Consider the following 18,903-nt stretch of genomic DNA (forward strand, 5'->3'; position numbering starts at 1 on the left):
GAAGGTTCCTAACTTAGTGAAATTCCCGGAAAGTACCTAGCTGCGATAGTAAGATAATAATAATAATAATAATAATAATAATAATAATATATTTATTTTGGGGGGCGCCTTTCAATACACCCAAGGACACCTTACAGGGTTACAGATTTACAATTTACATTTACAATTTACCTTACAAATTAAAACCGTGGATTAAGTGAAGTATCAGCCGGGGTAAAACAAGACAAACAACAGGAAATGGACTATAGAACGACACAAAAGGTCACAGGGTACAGATTATAGAGAAAATGCCAGTTTGAACAGGTGGGTTTTGAGTTGGGTTTTGAATGTTGTTATGGAATCAGACTGTCAGATGTATAGTGGCAGGGAGTTCCAGAGTCTGGGAGCCGAGCAGCTGAAAGCTCGAGCACCCATGGTTTTGAGGCGATAGCTTGGGACGGTGAGAAGTCCTACGGACGAAGAGCAGAGGGTGAGGGAGGGGGTGTACTCCTGAAGGAGGTCAGAGATGTAGATGGGGGCAAGGTTATGGACAGCTTTGTATATGAGTAGAATGTTTTTTGTAGTCAATACGGTAGCGTACAGGATGCCAGTGTAGCTGAGTGAGAATGGGGGTGATGTGGTCGGATGAGTTGGTGCGGGTGATGATCCGGGCAGCAGAGTTCTGGATTATTTGCAGTCTATTGAGGAGCTTGATGGGAAGGCCAGTCAGAAGTGCATCGCAGTAATCAATCCGGGATGTGACGAATGAGTGGACCAGGATTTCAGTGCTGGGTTGGGACAGAGATGAGCGGAGTCTGGAGATGTTCCGAAGATGAAAGAAGGCGGTGCGGGTGATGTTTTTATGTGTGGCGCGAATGAGAGGGAGCCGTCCAGAATGACACCGAGGCTTTTCACTTGGGCAGCGAATGGTATGGGGAAGCCGTCGATGATGATGTTTGATGCTGGGGTGATATGTGAATTGGTGAGGGTGGAAGATAAGAGCTGTTGTATTCTAGATAATATCAAAGGAGCTTCAGTTTTACTTTATTATCTCCTTTAGCTAAAGGACACTTGACCCTCCTTTACAAAAGAAAAAGGAGATAATGCTGTCCCACAATATCTTGCGAATGCAACATTTAACGTGACACAACATTCAGCTATTCAGGGAAAGAACCAATCGTGACTGACAAAGGCATATAATTTAAGTTAATGGTACTTATAGGCATTTGAACCGTTTATGCCATAACTTGCGTGCTGATTTTTTTGACAATTCAACCACAACATAGGACCCTGTAATGACCACAACAACAGCCACAAATGGTAATGTAATTAGGTGTAATAGTTTAGGTGCACACATGTAGCATGGTCAACACAGGTCTTTGTTTATATTTACTTTGTCCTTGAGTTACAGTGGTCCTTGGGGAGGTTCCTTCCTGGTTGGACAAAAGGTGTGGCTGAGGCCTGAGGACTCCTAAATACTGATGCAGTCAATTGGGCCAAACCATTTGCTTTAATGTCAAGGTGTGATTTGGGCTCTAAGTCTCCTTTGTGGAGTCAGTTCCTCTTAGATATCCCTTGTTTGCTATGAGGTTTGGCAAAACCACTTTATATCATAGGTTGGTTTGTTCAGTTAACATCTTGTTTAGTTGCTGTTAGTAAGCTTCTTGGTTTATTCTTTTTCCCCCTATTTGGGGTAAATAAAAACCAAATTTATTTAAACAACTTCTGTTTCCTTGTTGCCTCACTGCTTGGTCTCTGACAGTTATTGAGTTCTAACACATCCCTGCCAACAACACAATTGTGCCTTCATGCTGCCCATCGTTCTGATGGTCGATTACAATAAAAGCGCATTTTTATGTTTTATAAATCGTAATATGGAAGAACTGTTATTTAATTATGTATTTGGATCAAGGGTAGATGAAATGCTCAAAAAATGCTTCAATGTTTTTTTAATATGTTATATGCCCAATCAAACTTTTCTGAAATTAACTCACCAACTTAATATTTGCAACAAAACAGGCTCGTAACAGTAGCCAGCATGCAGAGGAGCACAGCTGTTGTAGGCGGTGAGCTTTCCTTTTTTTCTTAAACCCAGGCGGGAAAATGAGGCATTGACACATTTATAGATCATCTCTGGTGATGATTTGAAACCGTCTGTAGGGGACGTGGCCGGTGGGACTACGGAAATCATGTGTTTTTTGTATTTCTAATTTTAAAGAGCACATATTATGCTCATTTTTAGGCTAATATTTGTATTTTGTTCCTCTACTGTGACATGTTTACATGCTTTAAGGTTCAAAAAGGCATGTTCTCCCTCTGTCTGAAACCAGAGCCCAGTCTGCTCTGATTGGTTAGCTGGCCGGCACTGTTATGATTTGTCAACCGCTTAGAGATGTCCCACCCTTCAGTATATCACGTATAATGTGTTGGACCACTAGCCAATAGAAGCGCAAGTGATATACAGTAGTGATGTCACTTTGTTATGGAAGTAATAACAGGAGTCCAATGGAGGCGTTTCAGGCAGGGGGGGAGGGAAAGTCCCTGTAGGGGGAACACATATTTTTTGCCTTTGCAGACCATTTACATGCACCAAAACCTAAATCACACACTACAGGAAGGGGAAAGCCCTAAAAATCACAATAGGGCCTCTTTAATATCAAAGAACTTACTATTGGTTTGATTCTGTTTAATGTCACTCATGAGACTCAATGCAGCTAAAAATGAACATTTGGGAATCAAGATCCCAGTTTGCTTCTTCTCTGCTTCCCCAGAGCAGCCTGCTCCCCCCCCCGCCGGCAGCAGCAGATGTAGCCACAACACTTTACTGAGCCGATTCTGCTGAGCCATGACAATAGTGACAAGAAGCAGGGTGACACCATAACCTCGGTATCATTGACACACAACATGCGCACACACAAGGACAGACTTGGCATGTTGTATGGAAACTGTGTCATCATTTTAATCTCTGCAGGCAACATGGAGTCATGGAATCCAGTTTGGATGCCAATTTATGGAGCGTCTTTCGCTTGATAATGAAATGATGGGCTCTTCTAGAGTCCAAAAGCAATGTATACAGAATGCAATATGTCCTTGCAGAAAGCTTTAAAAGGACATTTATACCTGAGCAGATCTGGTGATTAGAAACACAAAGCAGACTGTTTCAGCGTCTGCAGGCGTTTAGCAGCAGTAGCCTGGAGCGCACTTATTATCCAGCCGTTAGAGACTTCAGCAGGGAAAAAATAGAAGATTAGGGTAATTAATTCAGTTTCTGTGAAGGGAGGGATCTATCCTCTAATGTGCACGTTTCAACCTTAAGCCAGCACCTGTTTCTCTGATGTTTTCCTTATTAAGGGGATGAGACAGGAGTCATTTCCTGAGTTAGAGATTTTTAAGGCAACTGTTCAAATGTATTGTAGGTGATTTATATTCACTTGACTCTGAGGTTCACATAAGAATACATTATGCTTTGTGGTGTGTATTTGCATGCACATTGAAAATATAGAAAAAGCAAATGTGTACATGTCTCTGTTCTCAAATAAAAACGTGTTTTTAAAATAAATTATTATTTAATTTTAGAGTCAATATGATATTTATAATAACCCACATAACCAAACAAATCTGCATTATTGTTTTACCTTGTTCACACTACTGTCAGTCTTGGGGTTCATTTTATTTGTCAAAACATAAATTGCAAGACAGTTAAAAAAATTTTTTATTTAACTCGGCCTGATTTTTTATATTTGATTATATTTAATTAATTATTGACGTTTTTATGTTAAAATAAAAATAAGGGAACTCAAATAATATTTTACAGTTGGAAAAACAATTTGTCTGCTTTAAAAATGTATGTTTTTTCTCAAAATGTAACAAAGATTGGATACTAACAAAAGAAAACAAACCGAGGATGCAAACAAAAATAATAGGACATTTCTTTTTATCCCACTTCATGTATGTCACTTTTAAAAGGTTTTTTTACACTTTCGTTTTCTTATTTCTTCCCCCCAAGTGTATTTCTTGCAAAATATTTGGGCCAAAGAGAGTGTGTGCCTTTAGCAAAATATGTGCAACCTTTTTGAATTCAGATTTATCACAGTATTTGTCTGTCCTTGGTTACAAGGAAAAGGCTTCATAGTAAACATGGTAACCTTCACCAGATAAGATGTGGACTGCTGAATGCGTCATTACATATAATTCCACCTGCAATCTGATGCAAAATAAATGTTTTGTCCACCATACACTTCCATACAAAAGCAATTTTGAAATGGTTGTATAGATTCTGGACGCTGTTGCAATGGTGGAATACATTCGCATATCTTGCAGTGAAAATGGGATTTTGATCCATGGAAGCCCTCGGTTCCCTGGCCTGATTGCTGGGAAGATCTTGCTTCATTTCGCCTCTCTATTGAGGTAGGCGCTGTATAAATAGTCACACTGGAAATAGACCCTCACTCTCAGAGGAGCCTCTCAGGAGAGGACCAACAGCCAGATTTCCAACACTGAGATATAGGTCGCACATTACAGACATCTGGATTGTTTGTATGTGTTGTGGAATCCCTTCTCGGTTTAAGAAAAACAACACTTAAGTTTTCAGTCATACAGGAAACGCATTCACCGAATTGTTTCAAAAATAATCTTTCCTCCTGCAGCCCACAAACATTTACCCATTTGCTCTCCATTTAGGCTTCTACGCTCATTATCCCTGTGTGCAGGTCTGTTTTCTTGCTCTTCTCCATCCCCGTTTTAAATCATTTTTGCAATTATGTTGTATTTGAACGAACATGTTTCCCCAAAGACTCCCATGTTCCTCATGAGGCCGCTAATGAACGTTGATCTCACAGTATCTGTCATGGATGAAAACCCCTTGTGAACTTTTTGAGTGTTTATTTATGATTCAGCCTGGGAAACATATCCAATCGTTACTGAATTGTTCTCTGTTAAATAATCAAGTGATTTTATATCTTTTAAACGTAAGTTGAATATTACTTTTGTGTGCAGTGGCGTTGCGCAATATTTCGGGGCTCCCCTGCAGGTCGGACCATGGGGCCCCGCCCCCTCCCCTAAATCAATAATAGAGTGACCTGGGATAGACATCGCGGACACTTTTTTAAATGTTTATTTTTTCCGGCATCTTTTGTAAACAGTAGGCCTATAGGTCAGTAGGAACTTTCTGTATAAAGATACATCTGATTTAAACAGTATAGGGTCAGTAGGAACTTTCTGTATAATATACATCTGATTTAAACAGTAAGGTCAGTAGGAACTGTATAATAATATACATCTGATTTAAACATCATTGACAAATACAAACAAGTGGCTGTGTATTTTTTGTAACATGAAGGTATATTGTAGAACGTTATAGCCTATCATCATTGGAGTTCACACAACGGAACGGTTCACATATATATAACATTCTGTATAAAAGAAAGTAGCCTACAAAAAACAAACAAATAAAACACATCCTATAGGCTACATAGAGGGATGCAATCAGGAGCTGCTTTGTAGGCCTATTATTTTATACGAGCGCGTCCTCTGGCATTTTCTGCGCAAAGTCCTGTATAACAGTCTTTAATCTATACTGCGCGCGCGTCGGCTCTCAATAAGGACTGCTAACCCAGACAGTCTCTCTTGCGACATTGTGCTCCTCAAATATGTCTTATTAATTTAAGTTTTGAGAAAGATCTCTCAGCACTGGCAAACAGTCACGGGTATAGTTAAAAACAATTTCAGTGCTGTGGCAACATCGGGGATACTTGGCAAAATGGACTGATTTTCAATGAGCAGGGTTTGTGCAAGGTCTTGATTGTCCACGCTCAATTTTCTTTATAGTAGGCCTAAGAGCATTACGGAGGGACAGGATCTGGAAAGGAACTCGGCTGACAGTGTCGTCTTTATACTGGCCTGATAAAGCACTTGCGGACTCAGACAGATCCTTGTCTGTTGCGCACAAAAGTTTGCGGGGAAGCAGAAAAGAAAATCGCTGTGCAACTTCGCTCATTCCAACAAATCGATTTTTGAGTTGGGCAACGACAATATCAATATTTGCGTAAAATACCGCCACTCTAAAATGCTCCCCTGGGTCTTGGAGCCGCTGGTCCTTTGCAAAGCTCTGAAAAGTGCCTTCTTGTGCGCCTTACGCGTCTGTCTTTGAAGAGACTGTGGACACCCTATGAGGATGCCAGGTCTTGCGGGTGTGCTTTTAAGCCATCAAACTCTCCTCGGAGTTGGGCAAGTGTATCGGTTGCGTTACCAAGCATTGCTGTCGCCTGTAAGAGGTCCACGTCTTTGCGCTGGAGAGCTCGGGACACAATGTTGACTGTTTCAAGGACCTTGCCCTGTATTACAGTCATTACAACAAACTCAAAGCTCTCCATGGCCTTTTTCAAGCCAGTCGCCTCGGCACGTTCCTCGCTTTTTTTTGGTGAGCAAGTCTATCTTAGTTAGCGCTTGCATAATGTCAGCATAACGGAACCGCAATGATTGGACGGCGTCTTGTCTTGATGCCCATCGTGTCGGGCATAGTCTCTTCAGTGTAGGCTGGCCAGCCTTGGGCACTGAGAGGTGTGTTTCCAAAAGCTCCATCGTTTGATGCTTCCACTAAAGAATACATATAGCCTTTTAACAGTGTCGTAGAAGTCTTTTATCTCAGGTATATTTTGGGCATGCGTCATTGAGTACAAGGTTTAAATTGTGCGCAAACTTTCGTTTATTTTCACCTCTGTAGGGTTTCCATTTTCATCATTTGCTATAGTAACATATCTGAACACTTGACTCAGTTGGTCTACTTTTTGAAATGTCCTGGGTAGTATCCATTATAATCGAATAGAATTCTGCATTCTGTATGTCTGTAATGATTGTGTCCTGCACTTTTTTCGATAGGAATGAAATTATTTCGTTTTTGAGTTTGAGGACTTAGGTAGTGCACCTTCTTTTTGCTTTCAATAAGCCTTGCAGAACTGGATCATAACGCGCCATAAATTCTATGGTAGATAAGAAATTACCATTATCTATATCACCTATTTTCTCTCTGTGACCCCGGAAAGCAGAGTTGCGAGAGGCCAGTGTTAGTGTAAACATCAGTTATTCTGGTTAGGACCTCGGTCCAAAACCCCACCTCTCTCTTAAACTCAGATGATATTTGCGCGTCAATGGTCAGATTATTTTTTCCACGTATCATACACGACACATGCTGCCAAATGAGAGCGAGAGAATTCGTGTTCCTTAATCTTTTTAGAGAGACCCTGCCAATAATTTATTCCTATTCTCCACGCTTGGAGGAGGTGATGGGCAGACGGTCTGTCACCGAACAGCCAGCACTGCTCACAGTACACCCGGTCCATAGATGGCGAGTAACATAGCCACTTGCGCAGAATTCTACATCCAATTTTGGATGTTTTGTTATAGAACTCTTTTGAAAAGCACCTTCCCTTCCCATCCCTTTTGAATGGCCCTTCAGGCTTGCATGGCCCGTTATTCAGAATGTACCGTTTAACATCATCGTCTTCTAAATCTACAGGGAATTTCCCCCTATCAGTAGGATATTCAGTCACAGAGGTGTCACTGGCCAACGTGTCCCTGGGGTGGGTGGGAGCTGCTGTCACTGTCGGGGCACGGCTTGCTGGCTGGGCAACCTTGGCTATGTCTGAACTGGACTCGGAGGGGGCACAGCTGACTTCTTGCTGACCTGCAAAAAGGAACGGATTATATTCCAATTCCAATGTAACCTGTAGCATACTGACTCGTACTGTTTATGGCGATTGGCGAATAAAACATTCTATTATTCTAACCTGTCTCGAAGCGTGAGGCACGACTAGCTGGCTCGGCTGTAACGGGGCTGCTGTGGTCTGTGGGGGCACGGCTAGCTGGCTGGGCAGCCTTGGCTATGCCTATGTCTGAACTGGCCTCGGAGGGGGCACAGCTGACTTCTTGTTGACCTGCAAAAATGAACGGATTAGATTCCAATTCCAATGTAACCTGTAGCATACTCTTACTGGTTATGGCGAATAAACTTTCTATTATTCTAATGTCTAACCCAGGGGTCGGCAACCCGCGGCCCACGGGCCGCATGCGGCCCTTTAAGCCCTCTGCTCTGGCTCCCTTGAGCTTAGACAAAAATAAGAAGGAAATAAAATAAAAGTATTTGTAGGACTATTTATATTTTGTTGCATGGTTGAAATGTTTCGTATGTTGTATTTTCAGGTGATACTGTGACACATAAATAAAAAACAAACGGTTTTAATTAGGTCAACTAAAATATGCGTCACATCCTGCTCCGGTCCCGCGCGAGCGCCTTTTCTTGGAGGCGAATAACCTGACCCCGGCTCGATGAGCGAACTATGGATAAATCAAGAAAAGTACCGGAGGAACACAGGATTTAATTCTGCGTGGACAGAGTTGTATGCTTTCACAGCAAACGATGCTGGTTTTACCGGTATGTTTTGATATGTAGAGAGAAGTTGTCAACGTGTGGTGCAGCCTTTACGAGGGGAGGGAAAGGACAGCTGACGATCGTCAGTCATAATTCAATGGGGTATGTAATTTATTTCAGAAAACACTTTTTGTTATATTCCATGGAATTCTCTTAACGTCCCGATAGCAATGAATATATTAAATGCTTTTGACAATAAATACATACAAAAATTAATCTCTGGAAGCCGTAGCGCTGTAAAAAGCACGACCAATCATCTGAGCCGGCCCGGCTTAAAATAACTGGATGGCCTACCTGCCTGTCAGCCTTCCATCTGGGCACAAACTTATATCGTGCCCTCATTGGTCATGTGTGCATTCGTGTGTGTTGGAGGAGGGACTCTGTAAGAAAGTCTGAAGGAAGAGGCATATTTTTTTCCGGTTGTGTACTTTCAAATTCTAGCGCACTCGAGCTGGTTTCTCCATTCTTACCTTTAACCTCTTTTTAGGGTGCAGATATATGTTTTATTTATTTCAAAGTGGGCCCATTTAATAATATTTTTTTCCCCTTCAAACGTGCAGAGGACTCCCCAAGTGCTGTGTTTAATTTATTTTAAAGTAGGCCCTGTGTATTATTTTTAATTCTCCTTATAAAAGTTCTTTGTTTCTTATTAGAGGTTAACAGTTTTATATCATGTAATAAATAGCCTAATAAATGCTAAAAACCTTTAGTTTTTGTCTGATATAACAATAAAAAACTATGAAATATGTTTTGCGGCTCCAGACAAAACATTTTTTGGGAAAAAGGAGCGAAATGGCTCTTTTGGTCAAAAAGGTTGCAGACCCCTGGTCTAACCTGTCTCGAAGCACGAGGCACGACTAGCTGGCTCGGCTGTTAACTGGGCTGCTGGGCTGTCTGCCTGGACTCGGAGCTGACGGCCGGGGGGGGGTTGCTAGCGGTCTATCTGCAGTAACGTTAGAGTCTACGTCTACCTTTGCTGCCTGCCGGAACAATGACGTTATTTTAGGTAGTTTTGCCCTCTCCTGTTCGGCTTTCGCTCTCATTTTGCTTTTTCTGAGCACTGCTTGGGTAGTGGCGCTTCATTTTTCATGTTTACCGGCAACGCAACTAATGAACATTATTTATATGAGCAATGCTTCCCGCTTTGTTTTGAACACTGCCCAGCCTGCCAATGAACATTAGTTATCAGCCGGCTAGCCCTATCGCAGGTGAGCAAATAATTATAATGATACACTGTTGTACTACTACAGGCAGCGTACACATGATGTAGCAACATAGCAGGGGGGGGGGGGGGCCCGCCCTCTGCCCCCTGTTCCCGCGTTACGAAATCTAAGAGGATAGCCTACAGTGGGAGCGGGGCGGGGCCCCCTAAGCTCCGGGGCTCCCCCGCACTGGGGGGGGGGCCTCCGCTACGCCACTGCTTTGGTGTAGTAAATACATCTCAAAGTATATGCACACAGACCAAATAGTGTTAAGTCTGTTTAAAATAATTCCAATTGAAAGCAGCAGCTTTTTTTTTTTTTTGGTTTTAAAACCAATTGAGCTAAAAGGCACTAAACGCTCTGTAGGAATGAGGGAAAGAGTGACATATTTGTTAAAACACATAGTCATTAGATCGATTATCAAAATAAAATAAAATAAATTGTTGACTTTTTATGGATAGTTGAAAAAGTCAGCCCAAACAAGGTCCTTAACAATCACTAATTTCCAGAACAGGATATCTAATTTACTGCCAGGTTGGCTTTATATATATTTTTGACTGTAAAGAATGTTGAAACAAATGGCTAAATATGGTCATGTTTCCAGTATTTCACAATAGCACTATCTTAGAAAGATACTGTACATGATGAGTCAAATGTGATGAGACACAGACAGGGTGTGACCACATCTGCTGTGATGTCTTATGGCATATTGGCACCAGTATTGTTGCCACTGTTAGATTATGGCATGGAGACTGATCATCATGTCAGAGTCATTTATTATGGTCCAGTAACACATAGCAGAGTCTGATACTGGTGGACGGCCATTAAGTTGAAATGTCCACCGACTACTAAATTATGCTGTGATGCTGCGTTTGCCAAATAATACTTTTTTTCAATAATGAAGAGCTCTTGCATGGTGTTATCCTGGCAGAAGGAGACATAGGCGGATAAAGAAAAACACAGGAGAGTCTCAAAGGAGTAAAATGGCTGCCGAAAGGAATCTAACCCAAATCTCCTTCATTTTGAGTGGCAGAGCATTTCAAGGGAAACTGATTTGCATGCAATTGTCTACTGATTACATTCTAATCTATTTTAACACTTCGTTATGAGACGATCTTCCTTATAGAACTTAAGATAAGTAGTTCCACCTGATGTAATCATAGAAGCTTGTGAAACATTCGGCCATTACAAACAGGAAGTTACTTCTTTGACACTGAAATTGGGGGTTGGCTTCAACTTCAGTGGTAGATTGGGTCTGTCATTATTATTGGGCTAGTGGTTTGAGCCACAGCTTTGCATGAAAAGACTTATTTGAGTAAAAAACTGAACCTCCAATTGCTTCCCTAAGCCACAGGACCGTTTTCCTTTCCTGTGGTGAGAGAATTTACAGTAACTCAAACGAGCAATAGAGTTAAAATAAGTGAATCCCAACGGAAATAAAACAAATATCAGTGTTGAAGAATACATTAAAGACTATTGTTTTCCTACCGGGGTAATTGAATTCACATCTGGGATTACTGGTTTAAACGATGTAATTTTTGGGCCAAGGTGAAATAAACCATTATCCTTCGCAATTAATGGTTTAGTCTAAGAGGCGGATCCCATAATTCTCAGCAGTCTCGATGGCAATTACCTTTCCTGGGGTACAATCAAAGAGGCTCTATAACAAAAGATGATGCATTACAATTGGCACCAATGGGATGAACTGGTATACACTTCTGTCTTCTAAGTGGGTGTGTTCTAATGTAGTTAATACTTTATTTAGCTAACACTGTATGTTCGGTTTTACTCCCACCGAAAGGGTTGGACAACACGGGGCGTAACCACTCAGCTTTAGTTTAGGATTTATGTTTATTTCATGTGCTCTTCTCCATTCAAAGTTAGTACATGGTATCACAAGTTAGCTTTTCTTATCACAAATCCATTCTAAGTTAGCTTATCAACCTAAGAGAAAACACATTATAAACAAATTACATAAAGCATACACAACCAAAGTCTATCACCATAAACACATATTTAAACCAAACACTCACCAGCTGCCCATGTGCCCTGTGGCTGATCAAAACATAAGTGACAAACATTTCACTGGCCTTTTCAAGATGGCTGACGGCCGCTCATCAAAAGAGTCCCAAGGGAAACAAAACACTGGAACTAGGGATGTACCGATCACCTTTTTTTGCTCCCGATCCGATTCCGATCATTTGATTTTGACAATCTGCCGATACCGATTTTTCCCGATCGGATCTTTATGCAATGCATTAAGAGAAAAAAAAGGTAACAGATAACGGCTGGTCATCCAACGCGATGAATTCAGCTATCTTGGCTGTTATTTTTTCGGCCTTTTCACTGTTCTGGGGCAGTTTCTCTTTCCTTTTAAAAGTCTCTGAAAGTGTCGGTTGTTTCAGTGCCGTTACCTGAGTGGCCGCTGTGTACTCGTCGTGTTGTTGTTGGTGTTTGTTTCTCAGGTAGCGTATTAGATTGGTCGTGTTGAACCACGCGGAACCTCTGCCTTGCAAACATTGCATCTGGCTGTTACACTGCCTTCGCTTTCAATTTTATAATACTTCCAAACTCCTGATATTTTCTCTGTCCCGACTCCCGAGTCATCAGCTGAACGTAGCCTCTCGTTAGCTTACTGCTACTATTAGACACTGCGCCCACTCTGTTGCCAGATTTCAGAGAAATAAGCAATCAGGTCTATGAAAACAAGCCCAAAGAAAGCAACACATACATGATGTTGTGTAATTTTAAACCAAAACTAAGTCCTCAGGATGACTTTAAGACGTGAACATGGTCATTTTTGTTTTGTAACATTAAATTCAAAAAAAAAAAAAAAAAAATGTCCCGATCCCCGATTTTTTTCTCCCGATTCCGATCTTTTGAAAATCACGTGATCGGCTCCGATCCCCGATCACGTGATCGGATCGGGACATCTCTAACTGGAACCAAGGTTCCCTCCCAACTATTTTTCATTACAACCTGCACTACTAAACAAGTATCTTAATGCTTCATGATTGAAATAAATAAATAAATACAAAATATATGAATAAACAACCAAAATTAACTCCACACTGTCTATTAACACAGCTAACATACATATTTGGCATTAGGAAAAGTAGTAGTAGTAGTACGCAGTCACACATGATAGTTGTGGTTAACTTGTCGTAGCGAAATATCGCGAGAGTTTTCTGGATGATTTGTAGAGAAAGTGCACATTCACTTTGTTTTTCCGTCAGAAAATACGATTGTAATGTCAGAATGTACAGAAGATATGTGGCTTGTGAGAAATGTATCCAATATTGACTGTTGTGAGTCTTTTTTCAAAAGTAATTTCGTTTTCCCTTAGGACTTCCGGTTGCTGCCAAAAATTCACCCGAGCTTCCTAACCCAGACCACGTCTTCTTTAAATAAGACCATGCGTCTCTTTGTCAACACATTTTTTATTATATGTGGATTAATTCTCCTACGATCAGAGCCGACAAACAAAGACGGATCCCCCAACTATGCAGTTGTACATTCCGGCAGCAAGAAGAACAACACATGGCTCATAAGTACCTCCAAATGGAAGAGTGTTAATTCATTCACTTAAAGTACTACCAAGAAATGCAAAATTCATAGATGCAATAAAATAAGTTAAATGTGTGGTATGTCTTTGGCAGCATATCAAAGAGAATATGTGACTACTCTCTGAGTAATATGACTCATATTTATTCAACCCACAGCCAGTTCATCAAAGCTTTTACTTTTCTACACGTCTCTAGAAAGACACAGAAAAGGAGGTGTTTTTTGTTGTTGTTTAAGGTTGTATACGTTGATTCTTTTGCCACTAGGAGGCAGAAGGACCCTAAAACAAGCTGACAGACATACACCCCTGACATATTGTAATCTTATACATCGGTTATGACCAGTGTTGGGCAAGTTAAATGAAAGATTGATTATATATCGCTCTTCATTGAAAATATAATTGGTAACATTACACATTACAATATTTTCGTTACCAAGCCGAGCTCCTTCAGACAAGCCTTTCAAAAAATCCAAAGACTCAACCTACAAGTAACATTTTACAAAGTAGGAATAGAAAAAAAAGACACTGTGGTTCAACAAGCAAGCAACTCACCATCAACAGCTAGCTAATAGTAGCATGGAAGTTGCTTGCCTACCGCTGCCTTAATCTGCTTGTTTTTCGTTGTTTTTTTTGTATATGAACTAACCAAAGTCACAAATAATACAAGGGCAACAGCAGACCGACAACTCCGCAGTTGGTCAAATTTAAGTTTTTCTCAAAGGAGTCGGATTGCGCTTTGCAGAGAGCGTATACAAGACTCAGTTCTCCGTATGTAAGCAAGGTAAAGAGGTGGAAATATTTTAAATATACTGTATATCTAAACTGATATTGTACCCACAGTATAACCCACTTTAAAACAACCAAACTATCACTCTAATTTGCTAAGTATCTGTTGAGGAAACAAGGCCGTTTTTTTCTCCAAATGCTGCCCAATGAGAGGAAGTGATTTCAGTTTATTTTCCCATCCATGTTCAGTGCATTGAGAATGTGTTTTAACTCATATTGATTTAAAATGTAGACTATGTTCTCTCTGAAGACTCCTTAAATATTTTTTGAAGTAATGGGAAATAAAAAATGTGAATACTCTCAGACCTTTAACAGGACCTTCTTTGCATGAAACCAAGTGAGGCTCTGCTGACAGACAGACATTTGGAAGATTTGAATAATGTCTCAATTTTTGTGCTTTATGCCAGGCTGAGGATCCACTAATTTCACAGTAAATAATGATTCAGTGTAAACTGGCATTAGACATGCTTCTGAGTGTCCTATATTTAGAAAATGCCTTTCCAATTTCCAATTCACTGTGTAATAATTAATTCAATTAAACAGATTTTCTTCGAGTCCATTGGATGATAATACCAAATATAATCAATTGAGCATATTCATTACATTTCGAGGCTTTGACAATCACAGCCCTCCGATATTCATTTAATATGTATAACTGACATAATTATTGTGTGAAATACTTGACAGAAATACATGTATACGTCAGAGCGTAAAGACTCTTCCAGCTGCGATGACACAAATGGTCGACTCTGAGCTGCAGTTCTTTGGTACTGTTAGAGAATAATTCTCCTTACTCCTGGGTATCTAACCTTTTTGCCTGTTGACGTTTATGACCAACCCTGACTATGTTATCTCCCTTAAGGAATGTGTTGCTGCAGCTATAATGTTTATATTCCCAGTTTTATGACTGGGCAACTCTCGGTCACACAAATGGTTTATGAGTGTGGGAACGCTGGCTTCGAGCCTGGGTCAGACAACTGATTCAGTGTCTCCAGATGTTGGGGCTATCTCCAGTGTTCCCAGATGTTTACGTTATCTCCCCCAATATGTTAATTAACTCTCTGTAAACTGGTTAAAAGGGCTATCAAGAGAGAGGCTCTCCAGAATTTATGTGGCAACCCACCCGTGCAGTCAGAACCTCTGGCTGCTGTGACTTGTGATGTGAATCCTCCGGCCGAGACTTGTAATAAACCATCAGTGTTTGACATCAAAGCTCCAACTCTCCTCGTGTCTCTCTGTGTCCTGACTCTCCATTGCTACAGAAGTTTCCCTTACAGGTACCAGGTCAAAGTTAGTGACCAAACAATTCCCTATAAGCTGCTAAGTGGATGTTACATGTTTTAGATTTGTTGCATTGCTAATAACAATCAAATATGCTCATAGGAAAAAAAGTGTCTCTGCATGGCTGTGTGGAGAAATTGTAAGAAGTATCACACATAATTCAATTTTCGCAATATTGTATTAGTTTGGTGATATGTTGACATAAAGATTAGGACAGGGACATAGCTTAATAATGACTTAGTCCTCATATAATAATGCTGTTAACAAATAAAAAAAAAAATACAATTGAACTTTTAAAGAGGCCTTATTATGCTTTTTGGGGGTTTCCCTTTCCTGTGGTTTGTTGGTTTTTGTGTTTCTCTCCCAGACACTCCCCCTGCCTGAGTTACATAACATAGTAGGCTTGTTCCTCGAAAGTAGACGAGAATAGCCAATCGCAGCCGGGGGAGGTCTCAAAAAGCTCGCCTGAAGTCGGACAGCTCGGAGTCGGCTTCTTCTTCTTCTTCTTCTTCTTCTTCTTCTTCTTCTTCTTCTTCTTCTTCTTCTTCTTCTTCTTCTTCTTCTTCTTCTTCTTCTTCTTCTTCTTCTTCTTCTTCTCCTCTCGGTTTTTTGGCGGATTGCAAACAACTTTATAGAGAAAGCGGTCGCAAAACAGTTGTGTGATTACTTAAAAAACAATGATTTATTTGAAGATTTTCAGTCTGGCTTTAGAACACATCATAGCACAGAGACAGCTCTGGTTAAGTCACAAATGACATTCTAATAGCCTCAGACAAGGGACTTGTCTCTATTCTTGTTTTGCTCGATCTCAGTGCTGCATTTGATACTATCGACCATGATATCCTATTGCAAAGACTAGAGCACTTAGTTGGCATACAGGGAACTGCTTTAGGCTGGTTTAGGTCCTATCTATCTGAACGCTCTCAGTTTGTACGTGTTAACGATGAATCTTCCACGCAAACCAAAGTTAGCCATGGAGTGCCACAGGGCTCAGTGCTCGGACCTATTTTGTTCACGTTATATATGCTTCCGTTAGGCAATATTATAAGGAATCATTCTGTAAACTTTCATTGTTATGCGGATGATACTCAACTATATTTATCAATCAAGCCTGATGAAATTAATCATCTAAATAAAATTCAAGACTGCCTTAAGGACTTAAAAACGTGGATGACCTTAAACTTTTTGATGTTAAACACGACCAAAACTGAAGTTATTGTACTTGGCCCGAAGAATCTACGAAACAAATTATCTAAAGATATACTAACTATGGATGGCATTAATTTGGCCTCCAGTGAGACTGTAAGGAATCTTGGTGTTATATTTGATCAGGATTTATCCTTTAACGCCCACATAAAATCAATTTCAAGGACCGCCTACTTCCATCTACGTAACATTGCAAAAATCAGGCATATCTTGCCTCAAAACGATGCAGAGAAACTAGTCCATGCATTTGTTACTTCTAGGCTGGATTATTGTAACTCTTTATTATCAGGGAGTACCAAGAAGTCAGTTAAGTCGCTTCAGCTGATTCAAAATGCTGCAGCTCATGTACTAACCAGAGTTAGGAAAAGGGACCACATTACTCCTGTTCTGGCTGCCTTACACTGGCTCCCTATAGAACACAGGATAGAATTTAAAATTATTCTTCTCGCCTACAAAGCCCTTTAATGGGCAGGCGCCATCTTACCTTAAATAACTCATTATACCCTACTGTCCTACTAGGGCATTGCGTTCCAAGAATGCAGGGTTGTTGGTTGTTCCTAGAATCTCTAAAAGTACAATGGGAGCCAGAGCCTTTTCTTATCAAGCTCCACATTTGTGGAATCAGCTTCCAGTTTGTGTTCGGGGACATCTTACTTCTTCCTTCTCTCTGTCTATACCTGTGTACTCTCATGTTCTGATTAACCCAGCTTCCCCAAATGTCTTTCTTTTTGGTGTCTATATACGCCGGGATCCGGAGTCATGGATGATCCTGCGGTCCTGTGTCCTGGATCGCGAGCCCTGGATCGCGAGTCGTGGCTGTGGTCCTGGATCATCGGTCCTGGATGGATATCCTCGTGGATTCATCTTCCTATTATACACACATGCATTTCCAAACATTTGGACTACCTATGTTGCAAATATATTATCTTTTCAATTTACACACGGCATCTATTGCACGTCTGTCCGTCCTGGGAGAGGGATCCCTCCTCTGTTGCTCTCCCTGAGGTTTCTCCCATTTTTCCCTTTAAACTGGGTTTTCTTCGGAAGTTTTTCCTTGTACGATGTGAGGGTCTAAGGACAGAGGGTGTCGTATTGTCATACTGATATTCTGTACACACTGTGAAGACCACTGAGACAAATGTAACATTTGTGATATTGGGCTACATAAATAAACATTGATTGATTGATTGAACTTTAAGGTGCATACCGCCACCTCCGGAGTCGGCTTGACTCGGTTTGCATTTATAAAGAATGCACAAATGTGTTTCATCGTTAATGTCAGATATGTACTAAGTAAATACATTTGTTCCTGCTCAAGATTAGATTCAACTTTATTGTTATTGCACATATTACAGGTACTGAGACAACGAAATGCAGTTTAGCTTCTAACCAGGAGTGCAACAAGCAGTAAAGTGAAAAGTAATGTGCACAATCTACAGAATAAAATATAGAATTAATTGAATGATGAATAAACAGTGAGGGGTATGAATACACTAGATATACATATATATACATATATAGCAGCCTGTGAGCAGTATGAACAGTGTGTATTAATATGCTAAGATATATAAAGTATGAAAACGCTAAGCAGTGCAAGTATAGTATAAAATATATAGATATTAATTTCATGATGATAAACATTGTGGATCAATGATGATAAATGTGAATGGAAGTGGCGACGTAAAACTGACACAAAACAACGAAAAACGTTTGCCGAGCCAATTGGAGAGTTAGTAGTTATACAAATGCCACTTTCATCGCATTAGTATGCATGGAATGTGACAGGTCGCCCCGCCCCTTTTGACCGGAAGTCCCACCCTTTTGACCGGAAGTCCCGACCCGTTCGACCGGAAGTCCCGCCCCCACTTCCGGCGGATGTCCCGCCCCGCTTCCGGTTTACAACATTAAATTAAAATTAAAAAAATTAGGAAAATAAAATGCCGTTGTTTCAATCAATTAGTATGCATAGGATATATGTCCCGCCTCCTAACCACTTCCTGTGCCCCTAATCCTGTATACAGTATTGAATGTAACTTACAAATACTTGCAAATAACATGAAATTAATCAAAGTAAAGCATCTAAAAAAACATATATTTAAAAAAAAGTCAGCCTCTCTGTTTTTGCGAACATTCTGAGACAAGTCAAAACATGAGGGGGAAACCATATGGTGGCCGAGGGGAGGGGGAACACACACACACACACACACACACACACTTTCCCCGCCTCTCTCCCGTTAGAGGTTGTCTAAATAAAAAGCCAGCGTCTTTTGGTCACTCTTCAATATTTTTCAAGTCGAGAGAAAATGGCCAAGAGACGTCTTGATATGAGTTTAATCAGCGAGACACCGGTGACAACTTACAACCATCCGTTGTGTGCTCCAATCAAGAAACGAATGCAGTTTGTATGCCGGGTTCAGACGCCTACAGCCGAAGAACTTCACGAAGAATGGATTCTGAAA

The sequence above is a fragment of the Pseudochaenichthys georgianus genome, chromosome 10, assembly GCF_902827115.2.
Source record: "Pseudochaenichthys georgianus chromosome 10, fPseGeo1.2, whole genome shotgun sequence".
Classification (NCBI taxonomy): Eukaryota; Metazoa; Chordata; class Actinopteri; order Perciformes; family Channichthyidae; genus Pseudochaenichthys; species Pseudochaenichthys georgianus.